The sequence below is a fragment of the Bombina bombina genome, chromosome 4 (genome assembly GCF_027579735.1).
Source record: "Bombina bombina isolate aBomBom1 chromosome 4, aBomBom1.pri, whole genome shotgun sequence".
Taxonomy (NCBI): Eukaryota; Metazoa; Chordata; class Amphibia; order Anura; family Bombinatoridae; genus Bombina; species Bombina bombina.
In genome coordinates this window covers 853,466,448-853,484,833 of record NC_069502.1, presented here as the reverse complement: position 1 = coordinate 853,484,833, position 18,386 = coordinate 853,466,448, and the positions used below count along the sequence as shown (strand labels likewise).

The 18,386-nt window shown below is 36.4% G+C and overlaps 1 long non-coding RNA gene and 1 other non-coding gene across 2 annotated transcripts; both read left to right on the top strand.

Moving 5' to 3' along the window:
• The first annotated feature begins 17,474 nt into the window (after positions 1 to 17,474).
• On the top strand, positions 17,475 to 17,622 carry LOC128658622 (small nucleolar RNA SNORA79). The gene has a single exon (XR_008402294.1). It is a non-coding gene; the product is annotated as a small nucleolar RNA SNORA79 (small nucleolar RNA).
• An 84-nt stretch (positions 17,623 to 17,706) lies between these two features.
• On the top strand, positions 17,707 to 17,962 carry LOC128655650 (uncharacterized). Its single transcript, XR_008401866.1, has 2 exons — positions 17,707 to 17,764; positions 17,859 to 17,962. It is a non-coding gene; the product is annotated as an uncharacterized LOC128655650 (long non-coding RNA).
• Positions 17,963 to 18,386: the final 424 nt, after the last annotated feature.

Below are 18,386 nucleotides of genomic sequence, written 5' to 3'. Positions count from 1 at the left end.
GACATTTTACTCACCTCTCTTCCTGGCTATGGTGCATTCTGAGGCTGTAATGGATATCCTGACATGGGGTGGGGAATACTTTGGTAAACCTTTGTCAGTCAACACCATTTGCTGCTGCATCCACAGATGCAAGTTAAGGCTTTACTATGCAAAGCAGAAACCATACATCAACACTGTCCAGAAGCGCTGCATACTTCTCTGGGCTAGGTCTCATCAGAGATGGGACAGTAGTACAGTGAAATAGTGTTTTGTGGTCTGGTGAGTCAAAATTTCAAATAGTTTTTGAAAAAAACAGCTGCCATGTTCTCCGGGCCAAGGAGGAAAAGGACCATCCAAGCTATCAGCGTCAGGTCTAAAAGCCAGCATCTGTCATGGTATGGGGGTCTGTCAGTGCCCATGGCATGGTTAACTTGAATATCTGTGAAGGCACCATTAACATAAGCAGAGAGTGTGGGTGGTAGCGTGGCCGGCCTGCAGTCCTAATCTGTCTTCAATTGAGAATGTGTGGCGCAATATATTATATGAAGCACAAAATAAGGCAACAAAGGCCCCGTACAGTTGCACAGCTGAAGACATGCAAAATGGATGAATTGGGGGAAATTCTGCTTGCTAAACTTACCAACTGGTGTCTTCAGTGCCCAAACATTTAATAAGAGTTATTGGGAAAAAAAGGAGATGTCACACAGTGGCAAACAGTCAACTGTCCCAACCTTTTTTGAATGTGTTGCAGTCATCCTATTTTAAATGAGTGTATATTTTTGAAAATACATTCAATTCACAAAGTAAAACATCAAATTATGTGTTAATAATGTGTTTTCAATATAGTACAGGGTGAATTGGATTTTCAAATGACTCTTTTTGTTTGTTTGTTTTTTTGCATTTTCCATAATGTTCAACTTTTTTGGAATTGGGGTTGTGTGTGTGTGTATATGTGTGTATATATATATATATATATATATATATATATATACTACAGTTCTGCTCTTGAGCCAACCTAGGTATGCTTTTCAACAACGGGTAATAAGAATGAAGCAAGTTTATTCTTTCCAAAATACCTAGCGCAAAACAGTTAATTACAAAATTGGCTTAAAAGTAGATGTCAAGAGTATACAAATTTTAATCTTGCATACAGGAATAAATACAAAGTTTTTTGGGAATGTGGTAAAGCGTTATTGCGGGGAGAAATCAAGGCCTATCTTTGTAATATTAAAAAGAAAAACAAACTGCGGGATAAACAGCTCTCTAATTCAGTCAAAAATAGCTTTAATACATATCTTGCGCACCCTAGTAAAGTTCATTGGGATAAATATATAGATTTAAAATCTCCAAAAGATCTATTTTTAAAACAAAATATGCTACAAGAAGATGTTCGAACTAGAGCATTATACGGGGGCTTTATAGGCAGGTCTGCTAAATTTCTAGCACACATAAAAAAAGCGAGAACAAACAATAATATTGTAGCAATTAAGCAAGGATTAGAAAGGTATACTACTAATACTGAGTTTCAAAAGATATTTTTAGAATTCTTTAAAAATTTGTATACAGCAGGTAAAGTTGAACAAGACATAAAAAATAAATTTTGGGACAAAATAACCTTGCCTAGATTAACACAAGAGGTAATTGAGATTATTAACAGTCCGATTACAATAAAAGAAGTGGAAGATGGAATTAAAGCCCTTAAATCAAATAAAGCTCCTGGCCCTGACAGGTTGCCCTCTGAGTTCTATCAAATTTTATCAGAACACATTACTCCTGTCCTTTATAGCTTATATAATTACTATTTTTAGCAGTCCAATAAATGCTCGGCGGGCTTTGCTGCATCCAACATCTCACTTATCCTCAAGAAGGTTAAAGATCCTGAAGACCCCGCTTCATATCATCCAATATCCCTATTCAATACTGACTATCAGATCCATGAAAACCAATCTGGTTTCATGCCAGGGAGAAATCCGGTTAAAAATATATGGAAAACAATGCTGATAATGGAGTATATTCAGGACAAATTAAAAAAATAGGAAATCAAGGTGAGATGTTGGATGCGGCAATCCTGTCAGTTGATGCTGAAAAAGCTTTTGATTTTATTAACTGGGATCATTTATTTACCACATTGGATAAATTTGGCTTTAAAGATAACATTACAAATTTAATAAAAGTATTATACAATAGCCCAATGTCGGCAGTTATTGTTAATGGGTCTACGTCAGAAAATTTTAATTTACAGAGAGGCACTCGTCAAGGATGCCCCTTATCCCGATACTTTTAAATCTATCAATAGAACCTTTTGCAATTCTTTTACGAAACTTCTTACCGGGTATACACATAGGCGGTCAAAAAATGATACTTTCATTATATGCTGACGATTTGTTGATCTATTTAAGTGACATAGAAAAAACTTTACCCTTATTATTAAATGAAATACAACTATTCGGTGCGATATCAGGTTATACTGTTAATTTTGGGAAATCAGAACTGCTTTGGTAAACAAACCCTTTGAATCTAAAATCCAACTTCCCTTTAAAGAAACACGCCAAATTAAATATCTTGGCATTATAATGTCCAAAAACTTATATGAGTGTTTTCAATTAAATTATCCTAAAATATTTGCAGAGTGCAAAAGGAAGTTGTCAAATTTGAACAATTTACCTATTTCTTTGACGGCCCATATAATGTTGCTTAAAACCATCCTTTTACCCAAAATACTATATCTCCTTCAAAATATTCTGCTCTTATTATCCAAAACTTATATAATGCTTTATAAGAAAATCAGATCCAGATTTATCTGGAACCTGAGAAGACCAAGAATTGCTCTGGATAAACTACAGCGTGATGAAATAACCGCTGGTTTGGCTTTCCCAGATATTGAAACTTATAATTTAGCAACCCTAGTTAAATATGCCCTAGACTGGCTAACAATCCAAAAACACGTAACATTCCATCAAATCGAAACTAATTTAATTGCTCAATTTAATTTGGAAACTTTACTACATTGTCCTATAAACAAACTCCCAAAGAGAATTTTAAATATGACAATTTTCAAAAATATTATCAGGGCTTGGCAGCTGATGTGTCTTAGAGTTGATGTCAATCCGTACTGCACGGAATTACTTAGTATTACTGGTAACCCTGAATTTAAACCAGGATATATGCAAATAGTTTTTCATCATTGGAAAAATAAAGGTTTAATATATATTTCACAATTATTGTTAGAGGATTTAACAATTTATTCATTTACAAATATTGCTAGGAAATATGACCTGTCCAAAAATGATTTTTTTTTTTTGCCTTTCTTCAAGTTAGGCATTATATCAATTATTTGCAAACAAAATACAAATCAAACCGGTCATTAGGAGCCCTTACCAATATAATTAAACTATATAAAATTGGCAAGACTTCAATTTCAATAGTCTACAATCTGATTAACTCATTCCAAAATTAAAAATATTTGATTGATATAAGAGATTGCAAAAAGAGTTTCCCAGACTGAATATAGAGGAAATACAGCAATCTTTCAAACTAAGTAACAAATCCTGGGTCCCTACTAATTGGAGAGAATCACATTTAAAAATTCTTAAAGACTGGAAAGCATCCAAAGCCCCCCAATTTGCGACATGCAAAAACATTCTACTTAAACAGTACAGTATTCCCTATCGGATCTCTCTATTTTTCAATTAGGGAAATTTTTCAATAAATGGAAAATGTTAATCCTCTTATTACCTGAGAATCTTCAGACCCAATTGATATTTTTACTTAGGAATACTGAATATGTGTTATTATTTATGTTCTGTAATGAAAATCTCTGTTATATTGCCGATTAGGCTGTACCTTTAAATTGTATTTTCCTGGATTTGTTTTGTTAAAAATCAATAACAAGAAAATAAAAAAAAAAAGGTGCAAAACCTCACTCAGAAAGATCTAAAGTTAGAAACTATCCAGAGGAGGGATACTGAAATTGTATATGGTCTATAATATGACTTAAATATCTATAGTTTAGAGGAGAGAATGGAAAGAGATGGCATAAAAGAAAGTTTCAAATATATGAAGGGATTTAATAAAGTGGAAGCTGAGAGCATTTTCCACAAAAAAATACCAAAACTAGGGGTCACAATCTTAGGTTAGAGGATAGCAGATTCAGGAGAATTGTGAAGAAGCCTTTTTTTTTTTTTTTTTTTTTTTTTTTTTAATGAAAGCGTGGTGGATTCATTCAATAATCTTCCAAAAGAGGTGGTTAACACAGGGACTTTAAAAGAATGAAAAAATGCTTGGGACATGCATAAGGCTATCCTAAGAAAGCAGTTGCATTTGGTAGACTTGATGGGCCTTTTGGCTCTTATCTACTGTCAAATTCTGTTTCTATAGTTGCACAGAAGCAATCATTTAATAAAAATGCTGTAACACATTAGAACATTATCTGTTTGCACTTTTATATAAATGTGTATGAGTATGCGATTTTTTTTTTTTTTGCTTTCTTCACTAAAACCCAATTACAGGGCTATAAGCCGTTAATTTTCAGGCCCCAATCAAGTGAACTACATGCCCCAGAATGCCACGCAGGTAGAGAGGGTGTGGCACTGTGGGCTGTTCACTTGAGGCAGAGTTAAGAGAGGAAACTTCCCCACATCCTAAACAGTGAGGCATGCATGAGGGCTCAGAAGTCACTGCAGCCACAGCCAGGGAGTCAACAGGTAATTCCTGGTTTGCAGGCAAGTTCCCTGCTCTGAGGTTCTGGTGCTGATAATTTATGTGCTAAATGCTGCATATCATTTATGTCAGGCAGCGTTTAGCACACACTCAACCAGCAAGGGAATAATAACAGAGCAGTTCAAGGAGCTCCTCTTGTGCTTGCCTGCATTCCAGGAATACCGGTCCACCCCGCAAATGGCCATGGTGGCTGCAGTCAGAGAGGTAATAAATCACACCAAGTTCAGGAAGGAGGTCTTTGCAGCCCTCAGGAACTTTCAATAGCTAGATCAAATAAAAAAGCTGTTATCTAAGCACACATTTAACCCATTTGGATATATATATATATAATCTCTGTGTGTGTGTGTGTATATATAGGCTTACCATAATTTTTAGAGGTGAAACTGGGACCACCTGGCGCAGTGCCAGCGGGGGTGTGGTCAGGGGTGTGGCCAAGGGCGGGGCATTTGCCGACCGGAACTAATTTTTTGGCAGTTAAAAATAAGAAACTAAACTCTTTTTTTCAAAATAACATTTTATTAGTCAGGAGGTAATATAAAACAAAACAAAAAACACTTAGTGCAACATTAAGAACTTGCAAAATCATCCTTAGGATGTGTCTCTATGCATCCCATAGATAAAATGACTTAATAATCGAAAATGCAATGCAATACACTCTCCCTTTTGTTAACAGAAAAATAAAACCATAACAATAAAATCAAAGTGAAATATATCTGTTTGGTGAATTTGAGGCCCAGATGTGGTGATTCAACATATTTTTCTTGACAGGTAATTTATTCAATCACTAGTACTTCCATATTTTTCACTTGAAACAACTTTTCTGAGAAATTGTTTGTTTCTTTTAATTTTTTCATAAAACTCTAAACAGCTTAAAGGCAAATTTATTTTAACCATCAAAAGACCCCTGACTGTAGCTTCCAACATTTGACCCCTGTCTTCTGACCATACATTATTAATTATAGAAAACACTTGTTCAACTGGTGCAGAAGTACCAGGAAGACAAAGAATGTATTCTACTAAAGCATTAAGATTTTGTACCAATATGTTTTTTTCTTTGCAATGAACAAAAAAATCTTTCCACTTTTCTTCATAATTAAAATTTTGTATTGGCCAAATTTCTTCCCTAGAAGCCCAAAAGCTCTTAGCAATAACCACCTCATCAAATAATTGATCAATGTTTATTGCTTGCTTGCCTATCTTTTTATTTATCGTAACTGCAGACTCTTCAACAGTTGGCCAAGATATGTCTCCAGAATTTAACCAGACAAAGTCTTCTGCCTGTCCAAAGCTTTCCTTCCATAGGTCTAGGTATGAAAGACATCTTTCATAAAATCTTTCAAATTCTCCCTTCACTTTTTCAATGTTACCACCATTTTCTTCAAGTTTTCTCAGCAAAGCCTTTGCTCCTTGAGGTATAAATTCACACTGTTTCCGTTCGTTGATATTTGTAATCAATGTTTGCATTTCTAGTGTGACATCTGCTGCACTGGCATTGTTCTTCTCCATGACCAAAATCACTTTGTTGAAAAGGCTAAGTTGCCCGTGTACAAACCATAAATATATTTCACCACACTCATTGTCAAAGAATTGTTTTATCAATTCTGGGCAGTGTTCTTCAGAACAAAAGTAGGATTTCAAGCCCTCAAAAATGTAAAGAATTCTTTCAACTGCTGGCAGCATTGACAAAAATCTGGTATTACCATGTTGTAATAGTTTTTTGTATTCCACTCCGACAAAGTCACAAAATTCCTTTAAATGAGTTACACGAACTGTGTATATGTGAAAATATTTAAAAATTTTGACAACAAGTGCTTCAATGTCAATTGGTAAAACGTCAACAGCTGTTTGGAGACAGTTGTGCACAATGTGTGCACCACAGCCAATGCCAACAAGGTCCCTTGCTAGTTTAGCTTTTAATCGGCTAAAAACATTGTTCTTGCCTTTTCGTTTTACACCGCCAAAATTTGTGTTACAATTGTCTCCACAAAATCCAACAACTTTTTCGTTTAACCCGTATTTGTCAATAACCGAGAATAAGGCATCAGTCAAGATCTCAGCCGTCTCACCAGGAACAGTTTGCATATCTAAAAATTTGACTTGTACCCCTTGACCAGGTATATAGTATCGAATCATGAAAGGTATCATTTTTACATCTTTTCTATTTGAAGCATCCATAGAAATTGTGACAAAATTTGCCACTGCTAGGTCTTCAGTAAGTTCAGATTTGGCCATTGGTGCAATAACATTCAAAATCACTGCTTCACATTTTGTTCGTGCCAGATGAAATTTTGGCTCAAAGAATTTTGAGACCAACTTTGACGAACAGTCGGATGTCTTGAAACTCAAGTCATGGGAAACTGTGTGAAAAGCAAAGGTAGCTTCTTTAGCGGCAACGAGAAGTTCCAATTCGGTTGTTTCTGAGCTTTTAAAAAAACTATCTACTCGTGATGATGTAGCAACTGAGGCAACACTCACCTTGTGTTTTTGAGTTTGCAAATGGTTTTTAATATCAGACTTCCCTCCGTGAGACACCGAGAACACTGCAAGACAATGATCACATTTTACCCTGTCCAAAGAAAGCTTTTTTAAAAAAGGGTATTCCTGTTCTAGTTCTTTGGTGAATGTGCATGCTCTTTTCGGCATATTAAATTAAAACTACAAATAAAACTACAAAATCTTTGCCAAAGTAAAGTTCAAAATGTTGTGAATGTCAACAGTCTCTTGCACATGAGCTGTGACCACTGTGCAAAGTCCTAAGTGTTCCCCCTCAGCACCTCAGCTTCTTTGTCTCTATGGTAGGCTTCACCTTGGATTAAGTAGAGCTGTGGGATGCCTGAGGCTACGACCAGCAACTCACTATCTGGTGCACTCCTGTAGAAAAGAAGGCTTAGTGAGTGGTGAGCAAAGTTCAAATGAAAGATCCTTTGCAACCACTTCATTAAAGTCTTACCTGTAAATCTCCAAGATTGTGGCTCCTGCGAACGCTACACTACACTACACTCCAAAGTGTCAAAATTATTCTGAAAAGAAAATATAAATATATATATATATATATATAAATATAAGTGGTGAGCAAAGTTCAAATGAAAGATCCTTTGCAACCACTTTATTAAAGTCTTACCTGTAAATCTCCAAGATCGTGGCTCCTGCGAACGCTACACTACACTACACTCCAAAGTGTCAAAATTATTCTGAAAAGAAAATATAAATATATATATATATATAAATATAAGTGGTGAGCAAAGTTCAAATGAAAGATCCTTTGCAACCACTTTATTAAAGTCTTACCTGTAAATCTCCAAGATCGTGGCTCCTGCGAACGCTACACTACACTACACTCCAAAGTGTCAAAATTATTCTGAAAAGAAAATATAAATATAAATATATATATATATATATATAGATTTACGTTCAACCCCAAGGAAGAAAACGCTTCACTCTCCGGTCTTTTCATCAATATTTATTTATTATTCACAAGAGTTGTATTACAGCATTCCCAGACGTTTCGACACCTATTGGTGTCTTTTTCAATGGGTATTTGCCAAAATTCTTTTGTCCCAAAAGGCTCCTTTTGGGACAAAAGAATTTTGGCAAATACCCATTGAAAAAGACACCAATAGGTGTCGAAACGTCTGGGAATGCTGTAATACAACTCTTGTGAATAATAAATAAATATTGATGAAAAGACCGGAGAGTGAAGCGTTTTCTTCCTTGGGGTTGAACGTAAATCTACATTTTTCCACGCAGCACCCCGGCAGATGATCCTTGGAACAGTGAGTGCACTTTAACTGTTATTGCTATATATATATATATATAAATATAAGTGGTGAGCAAAGTTCAAATGAAAGATCCTTTGCAACCACTTCATTAAAGTCTTACCTGTAAATCTCCAAGATCGTGGCTCCTGCGAACACTACACTACACTACACTCCAAAGTGTCAAAATTATTCTGAAAAGAAAATATAAATATATATAAATATAAGTGGTGAGCAAAGTTCAAATGAAAGATCCTTTGCAACCACTTCATTAAAGTCTTACCTGTAAATCTCCAAGATCGTGGCTCCTGCGAACGCTACACTACACTACACTCCAAAGTGTCAAAATTATTCTGAAAAGAAAATATAAATATATATATAAATATAAGTGGTGAGCAAAGTTCAAATGAAAGATCCTTTGCAACCACTTCATTAAAGTCTTACCTGTAAATCTCCAAGATCGTGGCTCCTGCGAACACTACACTACACTACACTCCAAAGTGTCAAAATTATTCTGAAAAGAAAATATAAATATATATATATATATATATATATATATATATATATATATATATATATATATATATATATATATATATAAATATAAGTGGTGAGCAAAGTTCAAATGAAAGATCCTTTGCAACCACTTCATTAAAGTCTTACCTGTAAATCTCCAAGATCGTGGCTCCTGCGAATACTACACTACACTACACTCCAAAGTGTCAAAATTATTCTGAAAAGAAAATATAAATATATTCATTAAATCATTACTACCAAGGTTCTCTCAGTACAAATACATGGCGAGTCTGAGTGCTGACCTCTCAAAAACCCTTCTAGTCACCAATAGCTGGGTGGAAGGATTCGGTATAAACCCCTTCACCTGCTGAGCAGAAGGGGAGGTGTTAAGTGTAAATGGTAAAGCACCAGGTGCTTCCCTCCTATACCAATATATGTGGCTGAGGGGGTCACTTGAAAATATAGAATAATGAAATAATAACAAGAATAAACAGGAATTAATACACAAACATTTAGTGAACATCTCAACTAAATCAGAACTTTGCTTTCCTGGCCTTTGGAATTAATGCCTTTCCATTTTACTTGTATACCTAGATAGGCTCAGAGGTAGCAATACACAACTAGGAGCTATCTGATGATTGGTGGCTGCACAATATGCCTCTTGTCATTGACTTACCAGATAGCTGCTCCTTCACAAAGGATACAAAGAAAATTAAGGAAATTTAATTATAGATGTAAATTGGAAAGTTGGTAAAAATGATATGCTCTATCTGAATCATGAAAGAAAAAATATTTCATACCTCTTTAAATTCATGTCCAAAATAAAGGTTACCTTATAAGCACACCCTTATTAATTATTTCATGAACCCAGCAGCACACCGTTATTAATTATTTAATGACCCCAGCAGCACACTCTTATTTAATTACCCCAGCAGCACACCCTTATTTAATGAACATAGCAGCACACCCTTATTATTTAATGAACATAGCAGCACACCCTTATTATTTAATGACAATAGCAGCACACCCTTATTATTTAATTACCCCAGCAGCACACCCTTATTTAATGAACATAGCAGCACACCCTTATTATTTAATGAACATAGCAGCACACCCTTATTATTTAATGAAAATAGCAGCACACCCTTATTATTTAATTACCCCAGCAGCACACCCTTATTTAATGAACATAGCAGCACACCCTTATTATTTAATGAACATAGCAGCACACCCTTATTATTTAATTACCCCAGCAGCACACCCTTATTTAATGAACATAGCAGCACACCCTTATTATTTAATGAACATAGCAGCACACCCTTATTATTTAATGAAAATAGCAGCACACCCTTATTATTTAATTACCCCAGCAGCACACCCTTATTTAATGAACATGGCAGCAAACCATTATTATTTAATGACCCCCGCAGCAAACCATTATTATTTAAATTAAATAATTGTATGCTGCTGGGGTCATTAAATAGTAAGTGTGTGCTGTTACTGTTATTATAATAGTTAATAAGATAAGTATTATTTATTTATTAGTATTATTTCAACAAGCCTGCTTTGAGCAACATTACACTCCCCAGTTGAAAAATACATAGCTTCTTGCACAGTAGCCCACACAAAAGTATTGTTCCATTGTTTGACATTCCTGAGTTACTCAAACAAAATGATTTTATTATTTAATTATTTATAAATAATTAATGATGATGACCCTAGCAGCACAATATAACCATAATAAATGATGAAGACCCCAGCAACACAATTAACACAATTAATGGATGATGACCCCAGCAGCACAAATTAACACAATTAATGATGATGACCCCAGCAGCACAATTAACACAATTAATGATGATGACCCCAGCAGCACAATTAACACAATTAATGATGATGACCCCAGCAGCACAATTAACACGATGATGACCCCAGCAGCACAATTAACACAATTCATGATGACCCCAGCAGCATAATTATATTGCCATTATTAATGATGATGACCCCAGCAGCACAATTGACACAATTAATGATGACCCCAGCAGCACAATTATATTAACATAATTAATGATGATGACCCCAGCAGCACAATTTTACTAAAGGGACAGTCTACACCAGACTTTTTATTGTTTTAAAAGATAGATAATCCCTTTATTACCCATTCCCCAGTTTTGCATAACCAATGCAGTTATATTAATATACTTTTAACCTCTGTGATTATCTTGTATCTAAGCCTCTGCAAACTGTCCCTTTAGTTCAGTTCTTTTGACAGACTTGCAGTTTAGCCAATCAGTGCCTGCTCCCAGATAATTTCACGTGCACAAGCACAGTGTTATCTATATGAAATACGTGTACTAACACCCTCTAGTGGTGAAAAACTGTTAAAATGCATTCTGAAAAGAGGTGGCCTTCAAGGTCTAAGAAATTAGCATATGAACCTCCTAGGTTAAGCTTTCAACTAAGAATACCAAGAGAACAAAGCAAAATTGGTGATAAAAGTAAATTGGAATTTTTTTTAAAATTACATGCCCTATCTGAATCATGAAAGTTTATTTTGGCCCTTCAACATAATTAATGATGATGACCCCAGCAGCACAATTATATAAACATAATTAATGATGATGACCCCAGCAGCACAATTATATTAACACAATTAATGATGACCCCAGCAGCACAATTAAATTAACATAATTAATGATGATGACCCCAGCAGCACAATTATATTAACACAATTAAGGATGATGACCCCAGCAGCACAATGATATTAACACAATTAATGATGATGACCCCAGCAGCACAATTATATTAACACAATTAATGATGATGACCCCAGCAGCACAATTATATTAACACAATTAATGATCTCAACAGCACAATTAAATTAACACAATTAATGATGATCAATGACCCCAGCAGCACAATTATATTAACATAATTAATTAAATTAATTACTGTAATATAATTGGGTTGCTGAGGTCATCATCATTAATTATGTTAATTTAATTGTGCTGCTGGGGTCATCATCATCATTAATTATGTTAATTTAATTGTGCTGCTGGGATCATCATCATTAATTATGTTAATATAATTGTGCTTCTGGGGTCATCATCATTAATTTAATGATGATGACCCCAGCAGCACAATTTTATATTAACATAATTAATGACCAGCAGCACAATATTACCATAAATTATAATTAATGATGATTGATCAGTGACCCCAGCAGCAATTATTATATAAATTACACTGCAAATATCATGTATCATAATATAAATATATATAAATAAAATAATATAACTTGACTGTACATATTACAACACATAGCCTAGCTGCCTAGGTTAGATAATGTGGTATGTTTGTATGAATCTATCTGACTGATGATGAAAGGAAAATATCAAGTAGTAATGAATGACTGAGTCTGTAACTCACTGTACTGTTAGTAAGTAACTGCCACTGGTAATAATAAATAAAATAATATAACTTGACTTAGCCTAGCTGCCTAGGTTAGATAATGTGGTATGTTTGTATGAATCTGATTGATGATGAAAGGAAAATATCAAGTACTAAGTAGTAATGAATGACTGAGTCTGTAACTGTAACTCACTGTAATGTTAGTAACTAAGTCTATACCAGTGGCAGTTACTAACTTAGTAACTGCCACTGGTATAGACTTAGTAAGTAGTAAAAAACGACACATACACTGAAGTTATTTAACTATTTATCCTCAAGTTACCTTACCAGGCTCAAGAAGATCGGCAAGAATCAGATTCAAAATCAAAAATGTTCTTTTTATTTTTCTACAGCTGAACACACAGGCAGTCTGACAGTCTAGTCACAGAGTGTGCAGCCGCACAATGCTTTTTTTGAACTGGCGCCTAAAATGTAGTATGAAGAGAAGAGGCGGAGCAGTGGAACACAAGCTGTCGGATTCTGCGACCCGTCTGTTGTGGTGACGTCACGGTCGCACATTCCGACAGCAGAGAGCAGAGTGAGACAGCTGTAAAAGGCAGCGCATGCGCAAAACGCTGGATGAGTGTAGAACACCGGCGGCCGGGACAAAATGTAAAAACGGGTGGGACACTGGGACAGGGGCTCAAAACAGGGACAATCCCGGTAAAAACGGGACGTATGGTAAGCGTATATATACAGGGAGTGCAGAATTATTAGGCAAGTTGTATTTTTGAGGATTAATTTTATTATTGAACAACAACCATGTTCTCAATGAACCCAAAAAACTCATTAATATCAAAGCTGAATAGTTTTGGAAGTAGTTTTTAGTTTGTTTTTAGTTATAGCTATTTTAGGGGGATATCTGTGTGTGCAGGTGACTATTACTGTGCATAATTATTAGGCAACTTAACAAAAAACAAATATATACCCATTTCAATTATTTATTTTTACCAGTGAAACCAATATAACATCTCAACATTCACAAATATACATTTCTGACATTAAAAAACAAAACAAAAACAAATCAGTGACCAATATAGCCACCTTTCTTTGCAAGGACACTCAAAAGCCTGCCATCCATGGATTCTGTCAGTGTTTTGATCTGTTCACCATCAACATTGCATGCAACAGCAACCACAGCCTCCCAGACACTGTTCAGAGAGGTGTACTGTTTTCCCTCCTTGTAAATCTCACATTTGATGATGGACCACATGTTCTCAATGGGGTTCAGATCAGGTGAACAAGGAGGCCATGTCATTAGATTTTCTTCTTTTATACCCTTTCTTGCCAGCCACGCTGTGGAGTACTTGGACGCGTGTGATGGAGCATTGTCCTGCATGAAAATCATGTTTTTCTTGAAGGATGCAGACTTCTTCCTGTACCACTGCTTGAAGAAGGTGTCTTCCAGAAACTGGCAGTAGGACTGGGAGTTGAGCTTGACTCCATCCTCAACCCGAAAAGGCCCCACAAGCTCATCTTTGATGATACCAGCCCAAACCAGTACTCCACCTCCACCTTGCTGGCGTCTGAGTGGGACTGGAGCTCTCTGCCCTTTACCAATCCAGCCACGGCCCATCCATCTGGCCCATCAAGACTCACTCTCATTTCATCAGTCCATAAAACCTTAGAAAAATCAGTCTTGAGATATTTCTTGGCCCAGTCTTGACGTTTCAGCTTGTGTGTCTTGTTCAGTGGTGGTCGTCTTTCAGCCTTTGTTACCTTGGCCATGTCTCTGAGTATTGCTCACCTTGTGCTTTTGGGCACTCCAGTGATGTTGCAGCTCTGAAATATGGCCAAACTGGTGGCAAGTGGCATCTTGGCAGCTGCACGCTTGACTTTTCTCAGTTCATGGGCAGTTATTTTGCGCCTTGGTTTTTCCACACGCTTCTTGCGACCCTGTTGACTATTTTGAATGAAACACTTGATTGTTCGATGATCACTCTTCAGAAGCTTTGCAATTTTAAGAGTGCTGCATCCCTCTGCAAGATATCTCACTATTTTTGACTTTTCTGAGCCTGTCAAGTCCTTCTTTTGACCCATTTTGCCAAAGGAAAGGAAGTTGCCTAATAATTATGCACACCTGATATAGGGTGTTGATGTCATTAGACCACACCCCTTCTCATTACAGAGATGCACATCACCAAATATGCTTAATTGGTAGTAGGCTTTCGAGCCTATACAGCTTGGAGTAAGACAACATGCATAAAGAGGATGATGTGGTCAAAATACTCATTTGCCTAATAATTCTGCACTCCCTGTGTATATATATATATATATATATATATATATATATATATAGCTGTGTGTCTGTTTGTGTGTGTGTATATATATATATATATATATATATAAAAGTAAAATTATGCTGGCGATCAATGAATAAAAGTTCGAAAATGTATTGTGTCCAACATAAAAAATGCATACATAGTTTACAGGGACAGAAAATGGGTAGATTTATATATATATATATATATATATATATATATATATATATATATATATATATATATGATTTGCATTTCTTTTTTTACACACTCTCCAAAGTGTGTCCCTCTTTGGAATGTTGAAATGTTGGGAGGTATGTTGTACAATGTTAGTGAATCCTTGCATAGCCGGGACTTCTTAATGGCCCTGAGAGTGTTAACAGCCATCCTGTGAATGTATTTGTCTTTGTGAGGTGCTGGGCTGTGCAGAGTATTTTGTGTGCTTGTAGCTGCATGTAAGAAATCAGGATTTGGTGAGAGTGGAAAGACAAGCCACTCATCTTGTACTTATACTAGCAACGCTGAATTTAAGAATTTCTAACCTAGTGATGCAGAAATAACCTTCAAATTGTTCTTCAGACATCCCTGCATTCAGTATAGGCATGTTCAGGGTAGTGTGGTCTCTGCTGTGCCACCTCACTAATTATTTCTGTATTTTCTCTTTCCCCACGCTCTGCCCTGTAGCTGTTACTAAATTATTACATGTAACAGAGCACAGCCCTGGAGCTCTTTCCTCCGCTATCTCCCCTCTGCCTCTCCCACACGTGCGGTGCTGATCATACTCTGCAGAAGCCAGTGCACCCACAGTAGTGAGGTAATAGGGACAGTGGGGCTTTGGTCCTGATATTGTGATCAGAGTTAGCTAGCAGAAGGGAGAGGCAAGGGTGGGCTCTGCATCAAGTTATGTTTACCAGCTTTGTGCTTTAGAAGCTTAACCAGACATCTACTCCATGAAGTTATATTATTTTAAGTGCTTTGAACTTATTAATTTACTTAAATCACATGTATTTGTTGCTAATAAAGAGCTAGGTCTTTTTTTTTTTTTTTGCACATACTAATTTTCACATATTTTGAGGTTTAAAGGGACTGTCTACTTGAAAATATTTATTGTCTAAAAAGATAGATAATCCCTATTACTTTTTACCTCTGTGATTTGCTTTTTATCTATGCAAACTGCCCCTTATCTCAGTTCTTTTGACAGACTTGCATTTTAGCCAATCAGTGCTGACTCATAAATAACTCCACGGAAGTGAGAACACTGTGTGTGTGTGTGTATATATATATATATATATATATACACAAACACACTCCTTACTTATACAGTGTAGCATGCACAGTGTATAGATTCTGATAACCATTTCCTATGTGTTTCACCGTTGTTTTCATTATTAAATATTGGATTTCAAAGTGGTGCAGTTGCTGTTCCCGGGGCCTCTGGGTTGCCAGTCCTCCATATGGTCATTTCAAATATTGGTGGAGGCTGCTCTGCCTTAAAATGCCCGGGCCTATTTTTGGTCCCAGTCCGGCCCTGTATGAAACTGTAGTAGTTTGTAAACAAACAGAGTGGGCGGCAGCTGGTTTCATTACAACTGCATTTTAAAATAGTAATTTCTACACAGAGAGCCAGGGAACAGTAAATCTATGTAACAGCATGTACGAGCCGTTCATGCACGGCACAATGTAGCCCAGATAACTGCAGTTCTCCAGTCAATTGGTTACAAGCACTGGTCATACAATCTCCTACTTTCCTGTGTGTGGCTAAGCAAGCATGATGCTGTGTGAACCTAAGTGCAGGTGAGGAATAAAAGTTAAGTAAAAAATCTATATATATATGTATCGCTTGGCTTAAAGAAACACAACCCAAAATTTCTTATATAGGACATAGCATTTAAAACCACTTTTACTTCTATTAGAAAAGGAAGCAAATTTGACATTTCCTTTGAATGAGCAGCAATGCACTACTAGGAGCTGAGTCAAGTGAGCCGCCAATCGCCAGCTAGCTTCAGTAGTGTGTCACTTCTCCTCAGCCTACTTACGTATGCATTTCAAAAAAAGGATACCAAGAGGAAAAAAACACTTGATAAAAGTGGAGGGAGGGATGCATGATCTGAGTCATGAAAGTTTCATTTTGATTTTATGATCCACGTCAGTCTATAAAATGGCACCTGCTGCTTTAGCTCTCCTAAGGAGCCATGTGTAATTAAGGGGGCAACATAGTTTTTCATAATGCTAAATAGAATGAATTTGCTTCTATTTTAGTCTTTTATTAGAAAAAGGTCTTAGAGGCCTATTTATCAAGCTCCGAATGGAGCTTGATGCCCCGTATTTCTGGCGAGCCTGCAGGCTCGCCAGAAACAGCAGTTATGAAGCAGCGGTCACAAAGACCGCTGCTCCATAACCTGTCCGCCTGCTCTGAGCAGGCAGACAGACATCGCCGGAAATCAACCCGATCGAGTATGATCGGGTTGATTGACACCCCCTGCTGGCGGCCCATTGGCCGCAAGTCTGCAAGGGGCGGCATTGCACCAGCAGCTCTTGTGAGCTGCTGGTGCAATGCTGAATACGGCAAGCGCATTGCTCGCAGTATTCAGCAAGGTCTGGCGGACCTGATCCGCACTGTCGGATCATGGTCGCCAGACTTTCTTAAATAGGGGCCATAGTGTGCAGTTTCCCGGTTTTATTTCTTGTCTGCTAGTCTGTATATTCCATCTAGTAGTGTCTTGCATGTACTATGGGGACTACGTTTAATACTATACATAATGGGAGCGAGCCTGTGGAAGCAAGCGGTGGTTCTTGACAGCTGTTCCTCTCTCTGTTCCAAGTTCTGAGCTTTGGGATTTTAGGCTGTCGTAGATAAAACATGACCTGTCTTCACTCAGGGGTGTGCTCTGACAGACTGGCTGTCTTTACATGCCTTCTGAATTTTGCGGGGTCAGGCAAATAACTGAATACTCTCAAGTTCTACAACAAATGTTTGACTGCTCTCAGTGATAGTTTTCCTTTTTCTTTCTTTTTTTGTTCTGTTTAGAAAATCACCAAACTAAACCTTTTGGAGGATGGATCAGCTTCTAGGATTGTTGAAAGGTAATGTTTTTTGAAAAAAAAGTGCGTGCACTCCTGTAATAGAAAACTGCTGTATTCTTAACGTTTTTTTTTTTTTTTTTTACATGTTTTTCAGGTATTTGGTGTGATGTAATTCTTGTATTTACTTTCACTGAGGAAAGGGGATAAACCTTTTTATAGAAAGTTGACCTAATACCAATAAAGAATTTAAAAACAATATTTGTTGGCTAAGGATTTTTTATATTGAATGAGGGGTCAAATGTTTATAGTATGCGGATGAGCAAATGAAAATGCTTCATCGGAGGAACTTGGATTTGCACTGGATCTCACTTCAAAAATTAACAGTTGCTTAAAATTAATTTTGGTAAGGATGGGGTCTTTGTTAGAGAGAGAAATTTGCATTTAAATGTTAAATAAAAGCACATTAGCAAAAATGCTTTTAGTAAAAATTAGTTTTTCAGCAGCTTACACACATCCTATGGGTGCCTGTGCACCAGTTTTAAAGTCCAGGTAATTATTGCATCTGAAGACTTAAAGTGACAGTATACACCAGTTTCCATATATGTCTATGTAATAAACCCTACTATAAAGAATAATAATATGCGCAGATACTGATCTAAAAATCTAGTATAAAACCTTTTAA